Source organism: Giraffa tippelskirchi, chromosome 5 (assembly GCF_054371585.1).
Source record: "Giraffa tippelskirchi isolate mGirTip1 chromosome 5, T2T-mGirTip1v1.2.pri, whole genome shotgun sequence".
NCBI lineage: Eukaryota > Metazoa > Chordata > Mammalia > Artiodactyla > Giraffidae > Giraffa > Giraffa tippelskirchi.
The window spans coordinates 35,549,995-35,571,221 of NC_137279.1; the positions used below are offsets into that span (position 1 = coordinate 35,549,995).

The following is a 21,227-nucleotide window of genomic DNA, read 5'->3' on the forward strand; positions in this document are numbered from 1 at the left end:
CCTCTTTGAGCCTCCGGGTTTTCATCTGAAGATTGACATAACTGTACCTCTTTTATTGGATTGTCGTGAAGATGAGGAATAAGGAAAAACTTGTATTAGTTTGGAATGGGCACTTTGAAAGTTGTTGTGTTTGCCACTGGATGAATGAATCTTTGCCGCACACGCTGTAGGACTGAATGGATTTAAAATGACAGGTATCTTTGTCACAGGTTGTTGAGGTTTGCTTCTGTGCTAAGGTTTATTCAACCATTATCTTTTTTTTTTTTTTTTTTTTTTTACTTTTTGGCTATGCTGCTTGGCATGTGGGATCTTAGTTCCCTAACCAGGGTTCAACTCGCACCCCCTGCATTGAAAAAAGTGTAGAATCTTAACAACTGGACCACCAGGAAAGTCCCCAAACACTATCTTATTTGACTCTCCCACAAATGATCCTTTTGGAATGCACAGGGTGTGTGTCAGTAAATACCCCCATTTTACAGATAAAGGTTGGAATCGCTTTGCCCTTTGTTATCAGCCTGTTCCTCTCAGATGTGCCAAAGCCAGGAGGTTCACTTTTTTTTTTTTTTCAGCTTTTTCTAACTGTTCAAGGTCTGGAGGAGCTTGGAGAACAGAGGCTGAGGAGGGTGGAGGTGAGGCTTCTAGTGAGGTCTGCCACCAAGTGACCTTGGCCCCATCACCTGCAAGCTGCAGCAGCGAGATGGGGGTGCCCAAGTGGGCAGGCTGCGCTGAAGGCAGCCATCCCAGGATGGCTTTCTGCTGCAGGTTTGTGGGAACGTGGTTGGGAGATGGCTAGGCAGCTGGCCGTGACCTTGACCCTCATGGACCTTGCTTCTCCAACTTTCCCACCCACTCCTCCCACCAAAGAGATGGGATTGTGACCCTAGGCTTCTGCAGCCCACCCCAACCATGACCTTGCTTTGAAGCTTCAAGTTTTATTTTTAACCTTAACAACAATTTTACATTCTATTCCTCGATAATCCATGTTTATTTTGCTATTCTCCCTTACTTTTGAGTCAGATAGATGCTCTGGGAAGATGTTTATGTTCTTGCTGTGGCTTCCGTTATTCCCACCCTGATGTCTCCAACTACAGTTTGAAAAACAGATTAAGGCAAAACAGCCATTAGATTAGATGCAACTGTGATGAGATACCTACCTTCTTAGGAGCACTTTTTAAAAATTTTTTTAAACAAATATTTATTACTTTATTTGGCTGCACTGGGTCTTAGTTGCAGCATGCAGGATATAGTTCCCTGACCAGGGATCAAACCCAGACCCCCTGCATTGGGAGTGCAGAGTCTCAGCCACTGGACCACCAGGGAAGTCCCATAGGAGCCCTTTTATCCTATGTGATTCATTGACTGATTAACTGAAACTTCGGTTTAGGTAGATAATTATGAAAATGCTGCATCTCAAATCTAAGCATCTTAACTTAAAACATATCCCCGCATACTGATGTGGGACTTCCCTGGCAGTTCAGTGGTTAAGACCCCAAGCTCCCGATGCCAGAGGATCTGGTCAGAGAGCTAAGATCCCACTTGTCATGCAGCATGCCCTCTTCCTACCCCCCAAAAAAGTACATAGATATACTGATGTGAGGCCAAGAGCTTTTGTTTGATTGCTTCATCATTCTTAAATAAAGCATAGAGTCCTTGTCAATTCTCATTCTTCTGCCCTACCTTTTACAGTTGCTTTGCTCAGGCTCCTTCAATGGAAACTTTGTTTTAGTGACTTGTCTTTACTGTTTTCTAAAGCATTCAATTCTGTTTTCATGGAAACAGCTCTTTCTGGTCACACCCATATTTCATCCACTTATCCACTGACAACACTGTGTAATTACAAAGGTGAACAGCTGGCATGGGTGTGCTTGGGCACAAGAACAGCTAAGTCTTTCAGAGACCAAAACCTGCAGCCTGATACCCTGAGTGGTCAGCAAGCTGAGACCATCAGTCACGGTGCCTTGAAGAGAGAATGGTGAGCACAATTCCCCCAATTCTGCTACAGAGAGGTGGTGGTGGGGAAGACGGCAGAATCACAGAGCCTGGGTGAGAGGCAGAGTTTGACCTAGAACTCCCATCTCAAAGACACCAGCCCCTCACCCTGAGATGAGCACAACAAGCTCCAGAAAAGGGATCTTTCACATTAGTTTCTTTTCTGCAGATCCCATTAGCACTATTTATACCAATGAGCCTTGCTATTGTCCAGCTCTGAATTGCCACCTTAGTCTAGCTTGCCACATCTTTAATAACAATAAAAACAAACACTTTTGTAGCACCTACTCTGTGCTAGGTAGTATTCTGGGCACTTTGAAAATACTAACTTATTCTTATTTATTTATTTATTTGACTGTGCCAGGTCTTGAGTTGTGCATGTAGGACCTTGTTCCCCAAACAGGGATTGAACCCCTCTGCATTGAGAGTACAGAGTCTTAGTCACTGGACCACCAGTTGTTGTTCAGTCGCTAAGTCGTGTCCTACTCTTTATGAACCCATGGACTACAGCCCGCCAGGCTCCTCTGTCCTTCACTATCTCCCGGAGTTTGCTCAAATTCATGTTCACTGAGTCTGTGATGCTAAGCATTTCATCCTCTGCCACCCCCTTCTCCCTTTGCCTTCCATCTTTCCCAGTATTAGGGTCTTTTCCAATGAGTCGGCTCTTCTCATCAGGTGGCCAAAGCACTGGAGCTTCAGCTTCAACAACACCAGGGAAGTCTCCCAAATACTAATTTCTTCTTTGAAGCACTATCATGATCGTGTTTTACAGAAGGGGGAACTGAGGCACAAAGGTATTACTTATCTAGGTATTACTCAGAAAGGAAGTGGCAGAGCCTGTTCCTCACCCTTGTCCTGTGCTGTCTCCAAATGCACCCCCTTGTTGCCCAGGAGGGGAATCTGGATCCCAGGTGGGAGGAGGGCTGAGGCCTCTGGGAGCCCATCAACTGTGCAGGGGGTCTTCCCCGACCTGTTCTCACCGGTTCCCTCTGTCTCCAAGCTAACTTGGGATCCAGACAGCCTTTCTGTTCTTGCAGTCCTTTGTCTTGGTGGAGCTGGCCTCCTGGGTTCTGCTCCTCTACAGAGAGAGGTACCAGGAGGATGCAGCTTCTGTTACCCAGCCCACCCCAGTCTGCCCAGGTAGTGCCCATTCTCCCCCTCTGTCCAGCGGAAGCAGGGCTTGACCTCTGCAATCTCAATTGCCTCCTTGCCCAACTCTTGAGCCTCTCGTAGGAAGTCCACCCAAGGGTCCTCAACCTAATGGGTGACACAGTCAGGGCAACAGGACTCAAGTGTCTTCTTGACCTGTGGCCCAAATCTGGTTCCTCTGCACTAACCCAGGAGAGGGAGTATGGTTCAGTGGTGAGAGAAGGGCTTGGGGGTCAACCCGGTTCACATCTGCCTCTCCCATCACTAGCTGTGCAGCATCACCTCCTCAAGCCTCACCCTCCTCCTTTGTGAAACAGAAGGCCTGCTGTAGGGGCTTCTTGTGATGATTAAATGCAAAAATGGATGTAAGGCACCTAAAATGTGCTGGCTTATGACAGGTGCTTAGTGATGGGGGGCTCCTTGCTGTAGCCCCAGAGATGGGCTTGACAACTGATGAAGAGGCTATTGTTGTTGTTTTAATGTTTATTTATCTATTGGCTGTTCCAGGTCTTAGTTGAGGCACGTGCTGTCTTTAGTTGCAATGTGTGAACTCTTAGTTGCGGCACGTGGAATCTAGTTCCCTGAACAGGGATTAAACCCCGGGCCCCCTGCATTGAGAGCATGGCGGCTTAGCCACTAGACCACCAGGGAAGACCCGAAGCTATTGTTTTGAACTTATCTGGGAGGTTCATGGGGTAGAAGCCGCCTGGAGACCTGAAAGTGGAAGGAAGAGACATAGAGGGCATTTGCCAAGGAGAGATGGAATGAGATGGGTGATGAAATGAGATGTTCAGAGTTCTCTGTGGTTCCCGAGGCTTACAGGTTATCCTCGGATCTGGGGTTTCCTGACAACAGGAGAGAAGGACGTGCAAACCCATGGCTGAGTGGGGAAGGAGGAGGTTGGAGGCTGAGCCTAGCGAGGTGGTACCTAGGAGAATGGAGTAAACTGCCAAGTGGCTGAGACCCTTAAGAGGGGGAGCCATCTCCACTGCCACCCTGAATGTGTGTGTGTGTGTGTGTGTGTGTGTGTGTGTGTGTGTGTGTGTGTGTGTGTGTGTGTGTGTGTGTGTGATTTGTTTGGGGTCAGGACAGAAGAGATGAAGTTGAGTTTGCAGAGGTTTTTTTTTTAAATTTATTTATTTTTGTCTATACTGGGTCTTTGTTGCTGCGTGGGCTTTTCTCCAGTTGCAGCAAGCAGGGGCTACTTTCTAGTTGCAGTGTGTAGGCTTCTCACTGCGGTGGTTTCGCTTGTTGCAGAGTACAGGCTCTAGGTGCTCAGGCTTTAGTAGTTGTGGCATAAGAGCTTGGTAGTTGCAGTTCCTGGGCACTAGAGCACAGGCTCAGTGGTTGTGGCACCCTAGCTTAGTTGCCTGGTCTGAGGCATACAGGATCTTCCTGGACTAGGGATGGAATCTGCGTCTCCTGCATTGGCAGACAGATTCTTTACCATTGAGCCACCAGGGAAGCCCTGCAGTTTTAAAAGATATTAATTTCTTGGAGGTCTTGAGATTGGGGTGGTCTACATCTTCTGGATATTATAGGCTGTGATTTTCCTAGATTATACATGTGCACATTTTTTATATATGTGCTATATGTTTTATAAGTGTGTGTGTATACTATATATATTTAATTGCATAGAATCCATACAAGCTAGTTATGAAAAGTTTGTAAAAAAATACAGATTTGCCAAAGGAAGAAAAATAAAACCTGCCCTACAGCTCCACTACTCAATGGTTTTTAACCTTTTTCAGATTTTTTAATCCATTTTTTATTTTTTGGCATGTGGGATCTTAGGTTCCCCAACCAGGGATTGAACCTGTGCCCCTGCAGTGGAAGGCTGGATTCTTAACCACTGGACCACTAGGGAAGTCCCAGATTTTAAATCTTTTTGAAAATCTGTTGAAAAATCACAGACCTTCTCCCCAGAAAAAAAGCTCCTAGGAGACCATTTGTGTGTATACTTTCATCAGCCTCCCAGAGGTCCCCAGGTTCATCCTAGATTCTGGGAGGGTGCAGTGAAGAGCTGTTTGGGTCCGACCGCCAGCTTCTGACTCTGAAACCAACCTCAGAAGCCAGAGAGAGAGACGAAAGATTCCGACCTCCCCGCGGCCTCCGTGAGACACACTTGCCCCACCACGTGTTCAAAGTCTGCTTTGAAGCTGTTTCTATTTCCAGTAAATCGACCACCTCTTAGATACGATGTACCAGTGTACTCTGTGCTGTTTAAGTCTTTTTCTTTGCTCTAAATTCACGGCTCCTTTTGCCTTTCATCCAGGACCTGCTTTCCTGCATCACTGGGTGACTCTGCTGTAGGATCGCCTCATTTGTGGAGGCCGCTCCGTCCTTTAAGAAGTTGCAGCCTGTGGCTTTGTGGTCCCCTTCTGCATGAAGGGCAGGTGGAGAGGCCTTCCCGGTAGAGCTGGGTGTCAACCATGCATGGGTAGGATGGTCTGTAGGGAACAGGAAGTCAGGACCGTGTCCAGGCCCCAGATATTGGGCTCCAGGCGACTTAAGACCCTGTAGGATGAGCACACAGACACCCTTTCACTGACTGGCAACTGTCAGCCTTCCTGAGACCTTCCCATGTTCTCTGCTCCAGGTATGAACGGGGACCCTCCACTTGAAGCACCCCAATGCTTTCCCCAGTCCTATGGGGGGCCAGCCTCCCTTGTGCCTCTTCTGACTCGGGACAGTGACCTCGCCTGGTTTCCTCTCCCCCTTCTAGAACATAACAAGCTTTATTGAGATATAATTCACATGCCATCAAATTCTTTTAATGTACACAATTCAGTACTTCTTAACATAGTCACAGAATTGTGCAACTGTCACTTTAGCCTGTTATAGAACATTTTCATCACTCAGAAAGAAATCTTGTAGCTGTCCTTCAGTTGCTAACTCATGTCCTACTCTTTGCAACCCCATGGACTGCATCTCGCCAGGCTTCCCTGTCCTTCACTATCTCCCAGAGTCCACCCAAACCCATATCCATTGAATTAGTGATGCCATTCAACCATCTCCTTCTCTGTTGCCCCCTTCTCCTGCCCTTGATCTTTCTCAGCATCAGGGTCTTTTCCAATGAGTCGACTGTTCTCATCAGGTGGCAAAAGTATTGGAGCTTTGTTTTAATTATTCAAAAATGAAACCTTGTATTCACTAGCAATCACTCTCCGTTTCTCCCCAACCCCTCCCAGCCCTGGCAACCACTGCTCTACTTTCTGTTTCTATGGACTTGCCTATTCTGGACATTTTATACACATGGAATCACACAGGATGTGGTCTTCTGTGGCTGGCTTCTTTCACTTGGCTTATTGCCACTTCTTTAGGAATGTCTCTGACTCATTATTACAGTGGAGGAGTTGTTTGTACTGACTGTTCAGTCACAGGTATTGATGGAGCCTCTTCTATACTAAGCCTGGAGCAGGTGTTAGGCCACATAGTGAACACTGCAGCCATGAGTGCATTAGTTATCTACTGCTGTGTAACAAGTTACCCCAAAACTTAGCAGCTTAGGGCTTCCCTAGTGACTCAGTGCTAAAGAATCCACCTGCCAGTGCAGGAGACATGGGTTCGATCCCTGGTCTGGGAAGATCCCACATGCTGTGGGGCAACTAATCCCGTGCTCCACAACTACTGAGCCTGTGCTCTAGAGCCTGGGAGCTGCAGCTACTGAGCCCACGCATTGCAACTACTGAAGCCTTCGTGCCCTAAAGCCTGTGTTCCACAAGAGAAGCCACTTCAATGAGAAGCCTGTGCATTGCAACTAGAAAGTAGCTCCCACTTGCCCCAACTAGAGAAAAGCCCCAGCAGCAATGAAAACCCAGCATAGCCAGAAATTAATAAATAAAATTATTAAAAAACCAAAACAAAATGAAAAAAATTAGCAGCATAAACAACAAACACTATCTCACAGTTTCTGTAGGGAGCAGCTGGGGCTGCAGGTGTATGTGGCTGGAGATACCTGCCAAGGTTTTGATATCTCAGTTCCTTGCTATATGGGTTTCTTCACAGGGTAGCTTGAGTGTCCGTACAACTTGGTTACTGGCTTAGCCAAGAGATTGAAGCCCCATGTTCTTTTATAACCCAATCTCCAAGGCAACCTGGCATCACTCTGCCATATTCTGTAGACCAACTGTGCTGTAACATGGGTGTTGTTGCTGTTCAGTCTCTCAGCAGTGTCCGACCTTTTGTGATCTCATGGACTGCAGCATGCCAGATCTCCCTGTCCTTCACTATGCCCTGGAGTTTACTCAAACTCATGTGCATTGAATCGATGATGCCATCCAACCATCTCATCCTCTGTTACCCCCTTCTCCTCCTGCCTTCAATCTTTCCCAGCATTAGGGTCTTTTCTAATGAGTCGGCTCTTTGCATCAGGTGGCCAAAGTATTGGAGTTTCAGCTTCAGTATCAGTCTTCCAATGGATATTCAGGGTTGATTTCCTTTAGGATTGACTGGAGATCAAATGATCTCCTTGCTGTCCAAGAGACTCTCAAGAATCTTCTCCAGCACCATAGTTCAAAAATATCAAATATGATTGGGAGCTCCACAAAGGTGCAAATACCAGGAAAGGCAAGTATCTGGATATAGTTTCAAATAGAGAGTGGTCCTTATGAAATCCAGGACCCAGTTGGCTCCTTCTTGAAGGGCCTATAGTGCTGCCTCTGAATGAGTGTTGGGTCAACTCTGAATTCTCTGGATGCGGTTCTCTCTTGAGGCCTCTTCTCTTCCTCCCTACTCTGCATTTCTGATTAGGGAGCTTGACATGTAATTACATTGTACTTGTTTCTACCAGATTTACCCACTTCTGTTAGAGTAAGTTTTACAGACTTCTTTCTCCAGATATTTGTAAATTCTGTTTTCATTTCTGTCGATGAGTGAGCCAGTTCTTGAATCTCCTTTCATTCTTGTCATCAAAAAGGGAAGTTCAATAGCACAGGCCTAGGACCCACCCCACTGGTTTTGACCACCTCCCACCAGGGCACTGGGTCATACCATCTAACAGTTGCAGAGACCCCTCATTGTCCAGGTGGCCTATAAGATTGTCTGTTTTTAAAAATTTTTATTTACTTATCTGGCTGTGCCAGGTCTTAGTTTCAGCATGCAGCATCTTTTAGTTGCTTCAGGTGAACTCTTAGTTGTAGCATATGGGATCTAGTTCCCTGACCAGGGATTGAAGCTGGGTTCCCGACATTGGGATCATGGAGTTTTAGTCCCTGGATTACCAGGGAAGTCTCCCATAAGATGGTCTTGAGGGGTGGGATTGGGTCACAATAAAATGGGCACAATGTGTGTGTCCGGTCGCTCAGTCATGTCCAACTCTGTGCAACCCCATGGACTGTAGCCCGCCAGGCTCCTCCATCTATGGAATTCTCCAGGCAAGAATACTGGAGTGGGTTGCCATTCCCTTCTCCAGGGGATCTTCCCAACCCAGGGATCGAATCCAGGTCTCCCACGTTGCAGGCAGACTCTTGACTGTCTGAGCCACCAGGAAAGCCCCAAATGGGCACGTATCATGCGTTAAAAAATTGAGACAGTTCAGTGGTTAAGACTCCGGGCTTGCAAGGCAGGGGGCATAGGTTCCATCCCTGTTAGGGGAGCTGAGATCCTACATGCTCCAAGCGGTGGTCAAAAAAAAATAATCCAGCCTGGCGCCCTATAAGAGGCAGATGATTCGCTGTAAGAAGCAGCTTTAGTTGTTGTTGGTCTTGTGGTTTCAGCTTCCTGCTCTGCCATTTACTGTGTAGCTTTGGGTAAGTCTTGGGCCCCAGTTTCCTTAAGGAGATAATGATAATAACTACCTTGTGGGGTTGTTTTTAGGACTTAATGAGATAAGGTTCCAGGTATGCATTGCTGCACGAATCACACTGGATTTAAAGCTATAAAGCAGCAACTGTTTTATTATAAGCATGGATTCTATGGGCCAGGAACTCAGATAGGGCTTGACAGGCCAGCTTGGCTGTGTTTTGTGATGTCTGGGGTCAGTGCGGAAGGCTCTCAAAGGACTGCTGATTACTTGAACACCTGGGGGCTGGAATCACTTGGAAGTTTCTTTCTTAAAAAAAAATTTTTTTTAAATGTTATATATATTTTTGACTGTGTTGGGTCTTAGTTGCAGCACATAAGATCTTTGTTGTGCGGGGTCTTTCACTGCACCTCTTGGACTCTCTAGTTGTGGTACACAGCTTAGTTGCTTCTTGGTATGTGGGATTTCGATTCCCCAGCCAGGGATCAAATTATGTCCCCTGCATTGCAAGGCAGATTCTCACCACTGGACCAATAGGGAAGTTCCACCTGGAGGTTTCTTCACTCTTCCGGTTGCCTGGATGGGGCTGACTCAGAGGCTGGGCTCATATGGCACTGTCAACCCGAGTGCCTACACTGGCTTCTCTTTCTAGCTTGGGCTTCCTCACAGCATGGTGGCTCTGGGCCACACTTTCCTGATGCTTAAAACTCCGAGAACAAGCATTGCTGCTTGATTCCAAACCTAGCTGGAAGCTGTATGGCCATTTATAGGCTCAGCTCTCAAGTCATTCAGCATCTCTCCTACTATATACTCTTGCTCAAGGAAGTCAAAAGGCCACCTAGATTTTTTTTTTTTTTTGCCACACCACGTGGCATGTGGGATCTTAGTTCCCTGATCAGGGATCAAACTTGTGCCTCCTGCAATGAAAGCATGAGTCTTAACTGCTGGACCGCTAGGGAAGTTCCCTCACCCAGATTTAAGGGAAGGAGACATACCAATAGATGCCTTTCCTATGAGGACTTCATGGTAAATGTAAAAACATTTACCACAATGACTGGCATGTTGTATGGGCCAGAAAATATTAGTGGCCGTTCCCTCTACTGCTGCTGTTCATTTTGGTATCTCTCAGTACTGACTGCTGTGGATCTTATCGTGTGACTTGCACAAGTCCTCTGCCCCCTGGCTTAAAGAAACAATCTTAAGCTGCAGCCCTGCAGATACGTTAAGTGTAATATTGCCAGATTCATTCATTTTACCATCTTCAAGTTTGGACCCAACTTTTAAAAATTCTCTAGCTCTTAGGTGAATTTTCTTACCCTCACAGCTTCTCAAATGCATCTAGAGTTTTCATAAGAAGCTTCAAGAAGGTCAGTTTCCTGAGTCCCCAGGGTGTCTTTCATGTTCTTTGATGTGTGATTCACACAATCCGCTGTTGTTCCCGGCACCCTGTTTATCCCCTTACTCTAATTTTCTCGAAATAAAAATTCACAATTGACCTTTTCCACAAACAGAGGAATAGTTTTTCTTCTCTAAAGTGTATAAAAAAATCTGCGACATCCTGTCCTTCCACAAGAATCACATGCTAGAATTGGAAACCTAAGACTCACAGGAAACCACGGTGGAAAACAGGGTATAACCAGGTGCCCACCTTGGGGCCTGGCTAGAAGCCCCCAACCTGTGCTGTCCCATTGCTCCCTACCTCTGCTTGCCATGTTGACACTGTCTGCTAGATCTTCTTTTTCATTTATTTTTGTTTTTGGCTGCACAGTGTCTCTGTTGCTTTGCACAGGCTTTCTCTAGATGTGGCGAGGTGGGGGTACCTCTTGGTTGCAGCCTGCAGGCTTCTCATCGCAGTGGCTTCTTTTGTTGCGGAGCACAGGCTCTAGAGATCCAGCTCAGTAGTTTGGCGCATGGGCTTAGTTGCTCTGTGGTAAGTGGAATTCTCCCAGACCAGGGATTGAACGTGTGTCCCTTGCATTGGCAAGCAGATTCTTATCCACTGCGCCCCCAGGGAAGTCCTGCTGGATCTTCTTTTTACTGAAGAAACAGCTCTGCAGAGATCAGAAAACTTATCCAAATCCTGTTCTAACTCTGGGGCTGATGCTCCCACCTCTCACCAGGAGACCCTGCAACCAAGAATGCTTTTGGGCTGCATGTGTGGTCAGTCACTTCAGTCATGTCTGACTCTTTGTGATCCTATGGGCTGTAGGCCGCCAGGCTCCTCTGTCCATGAGATTCTCCAGGCAAGAGTACTGGAGTGGGTTGCCATGCCTGCCTTCAAGGGATCTTCCCAACCCAGGAATTGAACCTTTGTCTCTAATGTCACCAGCATTGACAGGTGGGTTCTTTACCACTAGTACCACCTGGAAAGCCCGCTTTTGGGTTGACACTTGACAGAATGAGCACTGCAGACATGAGCATCATTTTTTAAAATCTGTGCCTCCCCTCCCTTAATGCTCCTCCCCTCAAGATCACAGACTCTGGAAGCCTCAGCTCAGGCAGACATTTTTGGTCTAAGCTTGGGGGAACTGGCAAAAGAAAGAAACAAGCTTCAAGATTCTAATTAACTTTGCTGTTTAACTACAGATGAGCCACTTTTTGAATGATCTGTGGGTAAGAGTCTCAAAGATTAATGAAAATATGTAAAAGTGACAGGAGAACAGGAGGCAGATACTCCTGTAATTAAGTTCTTTCATTCCTTGTGCTTAGAGAGTAAAGAGCTCAAGGGAACAAAAGGATGGGGGAATTAGGTGAATAATCGTGGAGGGACTTCCCTGGCAGTCTGGTGGTTAGGACAGGGTGCTTCCATTGCGGGGGGCTTGAGTTCAGTCCCTGGTTGGCAAACTAAGATCCCACCTGCTTCACAGTGTGGCCAAAAATAAATAAATAAACAAATTTTTTAAAAAACTGTGGAAACTGTCTCTTCATTTTGAGGAGGATTATTTTCCAGAATCATCCTGTTTTTCCTAATAGAACTTAAAACAAGCATTTAACCTTTTTTTGTTTTTGGTTGTTAATTCCATTTTTTTTTTTTTTTGGTTGTTAGTTTCATCTTTTTTTTTTTTTAGTATAGCCTTTCTCGTCTTAGCCCTACTCAACTTTCTTTTTTATATATAAGACAATTGTATCCCTTTAAACAAAAATTATTTATTTATTTGTTTGTGGCTGTGCTGGGTCTTTGTTGCTCTAGTTGTGGTGATTGGGGGCTCCTCTCTAGTTGCGGTGCTTGGGCTTCACATTGCAGTGGTTTCTCTTGTTGCAGAGCATGGCCTCTAGAGCATGTGGGCTCAGTTCCTGTGGCTCACAGGCTTAGTTGCTCCATAGCATGTGGGATCTTCTGGGATCAGGGATTGAACCTGTGTTTCCTGCATTGGCAGGTGGATTCTTTACCATTGAGCCACCAGGGAAGTACTCCTACTCAGCTTTCTTATCTGACCACATCTAAAAATGCTATAGAGAAAGAAAAATAATTTTCCTTCTACCCTTATAAGTTCCTGGCTGAGACCCTTCCTACCTGCCCTGTAATAAAAAGATAGAGTAACAGGAGGAAAATCAAATTTAAATACATACATATGTACGAAAGCCCCCCCAAAATATGAGACTCACAGAAGTCACCAGACTTCTTTGTCTATACCTTTAAGACAAAGAGACAATTTATGAATTGACAAGACAATGGGTTTGGGGTAGGGATGGTAAGACGGTGAAGAAGTTAACAAGGTTTGTTTATACAGCCTCCATCTGTCCATGCTCGTGCTTAGTCATGTCTTGACTCTCTGCAACCCTCTGGACTGTAGCCTGCCAGGCTCCTCTGTCCATGGGATTTCCCAGGCAAGAATACTGGAGTGGGTTGCCATTTCCTCCTCCAGGGGATCTTCCCAACTCAGGGATTGAACCCATGTCTCTTGTGTCTCCTGCTTTGGCAGGTGGATTCTTCACTCATTGAGCTGTCAAGGAAACCCCTTGCCCCTAAATTCCCAACCTGTGGTGATTAGGGATGTCTTTTTCCTCTTGGTGCAGGGAAGATAACTTTCACGTGGAAGATTTATTTCCTGGTTTTAGGGGACAAAGAAGGTTCAGAGTGTCCTTTTTGCACTGGCTGTTTCTCAACTCCTTTTAATTTCAAATAATCAATATGCCAAAGTGGCGTATCTGGGGTTGACATACTCTGACCCCGTGCAATGTGAGGGCCAGGTTTGAAAAGGGAGAGACAAGTAGAATTCCAGGAAGGTTGGAGGTTGGGATATGTGTGGGCAGCAGAGAGAAGCTGACATATCATCACAGTGAGCTTACGTAGAAATGTCAAGACATGGCGCAGAAGGAGTGACTCATGGAGCAAATTCAATTCCCTCTTACAGGCGTGCTGAATGTGACAAGGGGCTCTTGCAGGTGGGAGCAGAGGCTCAGCTGATCTCTTGCTGCAGGCTCAGGAACTGATAAAGAGGAGATGGTTGGATGGCATCACTGATTCAATGGACGTGAGTTTGGGCAGACTCCAGGAGTAAGTGAAGGACAAGGAAGCCTGGTGTGCTGCAGTCCATGGGGTTGCAAAGAGTTGGACTCAACTGAGCGACTGAACAACAACAACAGCTTTTGGCAATAGCTAGTAGAGAAGCTGGACTCTAATTTCCTTATTCTTTATAACAGTGGTGAAACTAATGTACTAATCCACCTAACTAATTTCTTTATACCCTCACTTGTATTTCAGAAAGGAGTTAATATATCTGAACTTGGAACCAGATTGGACACTTTGATTTTTCTTCCCTCTCTGCCACTAACTAGTGGTTTGCAGCATCTCTGTGAGAGAAAACATGTCTGAGCATTTCATAGACCACACACCAGGCACTGTCCTAGAGACTTTCCACGTATCTGTATTAATTCACTTAATTATCTCCCAAACAGCTGATTGCATGCTGTCTCTTTCTAGACTTTGTCAGTGCAGTTCCAGGACATTTGTAAATACAGGCAGGATGACTTCTGTGACTTTTGCCATTTCAAAGAATCCTGGGTTTTTCTCTTGGCTCCATAGGAAAATAATACCCCCATTTGAACATTGTTAATGGGGACCTTGCTTTGAGGTTGACTTTCAATCAAACCCAGGCTGGAGAAAAAGGAAGTCTGCACCACAGGGCCCCTAGGGAGAAGGGCACCCACAGGTGGAGATGGGACCCGGCAAAACCTGTCGGCTACTTGGAAAATCTCTTCAGTTGCCTGGCCTTAGGGGGTCATTACCCTTTCCTGATTGAGGCTTGTTAGGGCTACTACCCCTCCCCAGTCAGGATGCCTGTCAGAGAACCCCTCCCTGCATGTTTGCCCATCTTAAGTCCACGTGTGACCCTGAGGCTTATACTTCATCCTGGGAAACCCCGATTCTGTGCATCAAGGGCAGTCCTACCCACCCCGCCCCTACCCCTTCTGGGTACCCTTCCCTTCTCGGGCTGAGGCCGGGTCCCAGCCACGAGTGTACTGTCTGCTGCTGCAAGGACGAGCAGGAGTGGAGGTGGAAGCCTGCCAGTGGCGCCCTGGGTTGGGTGCGGGGTTGTTCCCACCCAGCGGCCAGGCTCCGCCTTATCCAGAGATTGTCGGCCAAGTGCACAGCTCGCAGCGCTGTGTGGGTAAAGAGTGCGGTTCAGTGTGAATGCGCACTAGTGCGTGTGTGTCTGGTCTCCGCGGCTGTCATTGTGTGTTGATATACAGTAATTATGTGAGTGTGTGTTTGTGTGTGTATCTTCGGTCTCTGAGTATTTGTACGAGTGTATGTGACTCTGAGCATCACTGTGTCAGTTTATGTAGAAGAAGGAGAAGGAAATGGGAACCCACTCCAATATTCTTGCCCGGAGAGTCCCATGGACAGAGGAGCCTGGCGGGTTACAGTCCATGGGGTCGCAAAGAGTCGGACACGACTTAGCGACTAAACCACCATCACCGTGTGACTTTGCACATCATTGTGTGTGTCAGTTTACGTAACTGTGCCCGAGTGTGTGTGTATGTGTGTGAACCTGCATGCGAGTGTACGTGTGTGTGACATCCAGTGACGGGATACCGAGGGGGATCTTCCTATCCTGAACCCCCTTCTCTTCTCTTTTCGAGAAGCCCAGGGCGCCCGGCACCCCCGGCCCTGACAGCGGTGCTGGGGACAATATGCAGAGATCGCCGAGGGCCCCGGGACTTCCCAGGACCGATCCGCCTGGTCCGCGCATCCCAGGCTTCCTCAAGATTCCCGGGAACTTCTGTTGGAGTGTTTTTCCTGCCCTTTTCCCAGACTCGGGGCGACGCTGGGATGGAGGGAGGCTCCTTGGGCTCGGACAGGCGGGAGCTGCTTTGGGCGCCTCACCCGGAACGCTCGGTGGAGGTGGAGACGGGCGGAGCAATTAGGACCTCGGAAGGCTGTTCCTCAGGCCGATTTCTTCCGCCCCAGGGCTGGGACACCCTGGGGTCACTCTGAACCTCACACTCTCCTCCTCTGTTTGCGCTCCACTGTGGCGGAGGTTGAAGTTCCGGGCGGTGAACTCCAAAGAGCATTCGAGGGGACCTGGGACGTTGCAGGGCAAGAACTGTGTGAACCTGGGACCGATCCAAAGTGGTCCTAAAGCTCTAAGAGGCTGTGGGATTGGGTGCGGAAGTTGGGGGGGGGGAGGTTCCCTGCCCTCCGAGAGCTTCTGCTTTATTTACAACTCGAGGGAGAACAATGCCCACCTTACAAGGTGATGCCTGGATAGGATCTGGAACGAAGTGCATGGGGATTACAGCGCTGTCTTAAGACACGCTCTGCCTGCACGCATAGTTCATCTTAATGAATAGATGTATCGTGACAGTCCCGAGTTAACCCATTTATTTTCTAAATCGGACCTATGAGAAGAACTCCAATGGAAAGGGGGGCCCAGCGGCTGGGCAACAGTCCGCCCACTGGATTTGAACCAGTTACTCTTGCTGACCCGGGCTCCCGACAAGTGACACTGGCCCCGTGCCCCGCCCTTTCTGGTGATTCCCTGGGAACCCGAGCAGTCTGGCCGACGGCCCTCCCTCGCTCACTTTGCAGGTGGCATTTTCTATCCTCTTGTTACTGGCAGAAAGGGGAACCCGGGCCAGCGTGCGCAAGCTGTCCGGGGTCCCTGGCTCCAGGCGCAGCCCCTCTCTCCAGCGGGGAGCAGCGGGGCTCGGGGAGGATTTGCGGCGGCGTCCGCGAGGTGCAGAGCTCACGCCTGCTCTCCAGAGCTTCGCCCAGCTGGGGCTGTGAGAATTTGCCGACGGTGCCCGCGCCTCGGCTGGCCCCGCCCCGACCCCGGGACGCCCCGCCCCCTGGCCCTGCCCGCGCCGGCCCGTTGTCCGGGCCCCGCCCAGGGCCGCGCCCCTCGCGGATGCCCCGCTCACCGGCTCCGCGCCGCGGGCCTGCCCTCAGGCCCCCGCGGGCTCCGCGCTGCCGCCCGGAGGCTCACGCCCTCCCATCGCTCCGGGACCCGCCCGCCGCGTCCCCTGGGCAACAGTCTCCAGGGAGACCGGGCTCCGCCCCCGGCACCGACACCCGGTACGGAGCCCACCTGTGCGGGCGTCTGCGGGGTCCCAGTGCCCCCCGAGCACGCCCCACCCCGCCCAGCGCCGGGCTTTGTCCGCGAGGGGCGATCCCGGCCCGGGGGTGCGGGGGCTGGGGGAGGAGGGCGCGTTCCGGGGCGCACCCGACCCCGCTGCGGAGGCCGAGGCAGCGGGCCGCGCTCGCGTTGTGCTTCTCTGGCGTGGACTGGTTCATGGTCTTTTCCCATTTTATTGCTTCCCTTTTATGCCTCCGGGGGGGCGGGAATCCGGGGTGTCCCGCTGCCGCCCTTGGTGGAAATGAGCAGGGCCCTCCGCCGGGCTCCGGACGGGGACGCGCGCCTGTTCAGGGCAAGATGTTTACTTGTCAGGGACGGAGCAGTTGCCGCGCGCGCCTTCCCCTCCCCCTGCCCCCGATTCGGGACGGAGCATCCTGCGCTCCGTCCGTTCCCAGCGATGCCTCCCAAAGCTTTGCCCTTGAACCCAGAGGGTTAGAGGGCAGCAGACCCGGCTCCTGAGGTCCCGGACGGTATTGAGGGCCAGAGCGAAAGACGCACCTCCTCCCTGGCCCCTTCTTGTGAATTCTGTCCCGGCTCCCTGTTCCCTGACCTGAATTCCTAAGGACCAGTCACTTCCTTGCCTTCTCTAACCCTCCATTCTCTGGGCTCCATCGCGCTTTCTGCTTCGTCCTTTCTCGTTTTGAAAGTGCTTTTGCTCTGATCGAGTTTCATTTCCCTGTGACTGAGCTGCTGTGTTTTTTTTTGTCCTCTTGTTTAATTAGCTTCCTTGGTCAGCGATGCAAGTTATTTCTTTATTAGTTCTTGTCGCTGATCTCACCTTTCTCTGGTGGCGGTGCTCTGGGAAGTCCTTACCATCCTACCCTGGATGCTGAGAGGAGGGACCATCCGAACCCTGCAGCAGGGTCCACGAGGTACCTTCCAGGGGTTAGGCTGGCAGCAGGGAGAATCCAGCTTGGACCTTGGGATGGCATCTTTTCCAACAGCTTCCTAGAACTGGGCGTTTTGTCTCATGGAGAAGAATCCAATGGTTTAGTGTCTTCAGGAGCCCAGTGGGTTCCAGGCAGGAGAAACCGGCTGGGGAGTGGGGGGAAGCCTCATGTCCTGCTGCTGGAATCCAGCTGCCTGGGCTTTCGGAACTCAGGTATCTTTTGCTCTCTGGGGTCAGATTATTTCCAGGAGCCGCCCACAGTAGGTAAAGAAGTACCACAGATGCAGTGAGTGGGCGGACTCCTCCCCACACACCCTTCCCTTTCATCTCCACCAAGCCAGGATTAATCTTCCTTTATGATGTGATCTGGGTGTTGAATAGAGACCTCAAGTTCACAGACATGTTTTTTGTAGCCACTGAATGGGACTCGAACCCAGGCTTGACTCAGATCACTTACTTTGCTTTCAAATACCAAACAAAACCAACAAACAACTCTAGAAATGATCTGAGTCATCTGTATGTATATAAATTCCTGCTTCGGGCACTGGAAATGTTCCTGTGGTTTGCTTCAGTACCACCAAAGAGAGCTGGGGGTGGCATTGACACAGATGGTGAAAAAGGCCCGTGAAGCACAATGTGACTGGTTTGCAAAAAGGGAACCTTGGTGAAAGAGTTGATTTTGAGCTGAAGTCCTCTAAGGGAATGTGCAGAAGGTTTCTGAGACTTTCTCTTTTTAAAGATTTCTTGCCTTTTTTTCTTTCTCTACTTTCTTTACTTCCTTCCTTCTTTCTCTCCCATCTCTCTTTCTTTCTTCCTTCCTTCCTCTCTTTCTCTCTTTCTGTCTTTCTTGCTTTCTTTCTTTTTCCAGACAGATAAGGAGCTCCGAGTCAGGCAAGGGTGCGCTGATGATTATTGATTCCAAAGCATCTTTAACCTGCCAAGCAGAGGGACCTTTGCTGCTGGTTTTTTGGACCATTCCAGAGAGATAGATCAGGCAAAGGAAACAAGTGTGTTGGGGAAGAAGAGATGTTATTTTGTAGATCGGTTAAGAATTTGAATGGAATCACCCTCCCTGACTAGCCAAAGGAGAACTTCCCTGTAGGACTAAAATGCTAACAAGAAGAGAGTGACCCAAATTTGTGCTCGGAGCCGATGAAGGGGGATGTAAACTTAGATCCCTGCCAGCTCCCCAGCAAAGATCTGCTGCTGCCCAGGAAGAAAGGGGTGGCTTTGCTCCGAGGAGCCCTGGAGCCCATTTTTAAGCTGCAGCATTTGTATTTGACTTCCTTCATTCATGGTAGAGCCAGGCAGCCTATTTGGCCAGAGAAGAATTAAAACCTTCCGGAGGAAGTGGATTGGATTTTCATAACTTGATACTGCTTCTCAAGGAGTCCTTAGATGGGAACATTCTGTTTCTCTAGGGAGTTGGCAGTTGCTGTATCAATAAGAGGATGCTCCCTGGAACTTCGGGGACGTTAGTCCTTTCATTGTGCGAATGAAGAAACTGAGGTCAGAGACTGACATTGGCCAAGCCTTGGCTGAGCACCCCCCTTTAGTGTCTGGGAGTGGCTGTATGTGGTTAGCAAGCTCCCAGATTGGTCCCATTTGCCAGCTGTGTGTGTACTTGTGTATTTTTGTACACCAAGTTTGTACGCTATAAGCACCAAGCTCCTTATACGGATGTTCAAGCAGCCACTGTCATTTCTGATGGTTCAGGTAGGGCACAGGGTTATAGCATGATGTCATCCTTGGGGCTTTCCCCCCCACCTTCACTTCATTTCTAGATCTTTGTCGGGAATTTCCAAGCATCTTTATTAGTGTGGCTCTCTCTAAAAAGATCAAATTATTAAGCAGAATTTTTACCTATAAAGCAGAATGAAAAAGTGCCACTGTGGTACAACTACAGACTGGCCCAGGACCCCTTCCACTCAGCACCCTGTCCCCCTCCTGCCACCCACTGAAAACCTCAGGGTGTTTCTGTGGAGCCGCAGGACTCCCTGGCACAGAGGCAAAAACCATGGGATGTGTAGACTGTGTTGAGGAGTTGGAGTTTCTTCTACACACCTGTTTACACTATCTTGATCTATGTTTCAGAAAATGCCTTTTAATAATGATTTTTAACCCTCCAACTTTTTGATTCGTAAAGGATATCTATTTACTGTCGAAAGTGTACAAAATACAAAGAAATTGCAAGCATCTCTTGGTTATAATTCTACCCCTCTCCTGAAAGAACCATGTTTCCTTATTGGAGTATCCTCCCTCCACCCCACCCCTGGAGAGACTTCTTTGCGTGTACCTTTGGAAGCTTGATTTTGATTATTGTTAAATATGATCATGAACTTCCACAAAAAGAACTGAATGCAAAAATGAGAGTAAAGGTATAAATCCTTAAGAAAAACAGAAAAGTAGATGATAGAGGAGGAGGGATGTAAGCAAAACTTTGGAAAGATGGGGAGCAGGGCGGTGAGACAGAAGCAAAGCTTAGAAGGTTGAATATCCCAGCTATGAGGAAGGGGAGCTGACATGTACACAGGACCCACTAAAGGCTAAAGAATAAGGGCTACAGAGTGTTCCTGACGATGGGGTGCGGGGGGTAGGTGAAAGCAGGAATATTAGTTGAAAGTATGTGCTAGAGCCACAGACCCCTCTCTCAGGCCGCGTCACCAGGCAGCTTCCTCCCCCACCAGCTGGTTTCCTGGGAGGCACTGTACTGAGAACAGGAGGATTCAGTGAAAGTTTGCATACTGAACAGAAAGACCCTCTCCTGCTACTCCCACAGCGTGGCTGTCTGGCTTCTACCCATCCTCCGGGCAGGGTTTTGAAGAACTCTCTGAGGAAATGGAACTCACATGAAAAAAACGCTCCTTTGTCACTTCACAGCAATACTAACCAAGCAGCTGCTGCTAAGTCGCTTCAGTCGTGTCCGACTCTGCGTGACCCCATAGACGGCAGCCCAACAGGCTCCCCCGTTCCTGGGATTCTCCAGGCAAGAACACTGGAGTGGGTTGCCATTTCCTTCTCCAATGCATGAAAGTGAAAAGTGAAAGTGAAGTCGCTCAGTCGTCTCTGACTCCTAGCGACCCCATGGACTGCAGCCCACCAGGCTCCTCCATCCATGGGGTTTTCCAGGCAAGAGTACTGGAGTGGGGTGCCATTGCCTTCTCCGAGCAGCTAGGCCTGTACAAACAGCTTTCAGTAACTCGCTCTTAAATTTGAAAGGGCAGATCTGGTACATCGCATGTCGAATGAGTCCTCTAGCATGAGAGACAGAGACCCAAACCGACAGGAAAAAAGAGATTTTGAAGTCATAAACATGGTTGTTTTTAAAGAGGCATATTTAGGGGACTTCCCTGGTGATCCAGTGATTAAGAATCCACCTGCCAATGCAGGGCACATGGATTCAATCCCTGGTCCGGGAAGATGCCATGTGCTGTGGAGCAACTAAGCCTGTGCACCGTTAAGTACTGAGCCCGCGTGCCTAGAGCCTGTGCTCCATAACAAGAGAAGCCACCGCAGTGAGAGGCCCATGCACCATAACAGAGTAATCCCTGCTCGCCACAACTAGAGAAAGTCTGTGCAAAGCAACAAAGACCCAGTGCAGCCGATAGATACCTTATTAAATTTTAAAAAAGGAATCTGCCTTGCAATGCAGGGGATGCAGGTTCTATACCTGGTCAGGGAACTAAGATCCTACATGCAGAGGAGCAGCTAAGCCCATGCGCCACAGCTAGACAGTCCATGTGCCACAATGGAAGATCTCACATGCTGCAGCTAAGACCTGATACAGCCAAAGTAAATAAGTAAATATTAAAAAAATAAAAAGATATATTCATAAAAAAATAATAATAAGTTCTTGGATATCAAAACTAGGAGT

The 21,227-nt window shown here is 48.5% G+C and overlaps 1 protein-coding gene and 1 long non-coding RNA gene across 12 annotated transcripts in view; one reads left to right on the forward strand and one right to left on the reverse strand.

The window, feature by feature from the left end:
• Positions 1-21,227, forward strand: part of PIK3CD (phosphatidylinositol-4,5-bisphosphate 3-kinase catalytic subunit delta) — a 61,612-nt gene that overhangs the window by 8,055 nt on the left and 32,330 nt on the right. For 3 of the 11 annotated variants that reach the window (XM_081489315.1, XM_081489324.1, XM_081489317.1), the window contains exon 1: positions 16,163-16,403. The exons of 6 other annotated variants lie outside the window; for them this stretch is intronic. The gene's annotated coding sequence lies outside the window, so the exon portion shown is untranslated. Of the gene's footprint in view, positions 1-16,162; positions 16,404-21,227 lie in introns of those variants that run through there. 2 more of the 11 variants (XM_081489319.1, XM_081489321.1) reach the window with 2 other exon arrangements.
• On the reverse strand, positions 4,882-16,346 carry LOC145505953 (uncharacterized). Its single transcript, XR_014053401.1, has 4 exons — positions 16,250-16,346; positions 15,911-16,109; positions 15,213-15,410; positions 4,882-5,655 (listed from the first exon to the last, which is right to left on the reverse strand). It is a non-coding gene; the product is annotated as an uncharacterized LOC145505953 (long non-coding RNA).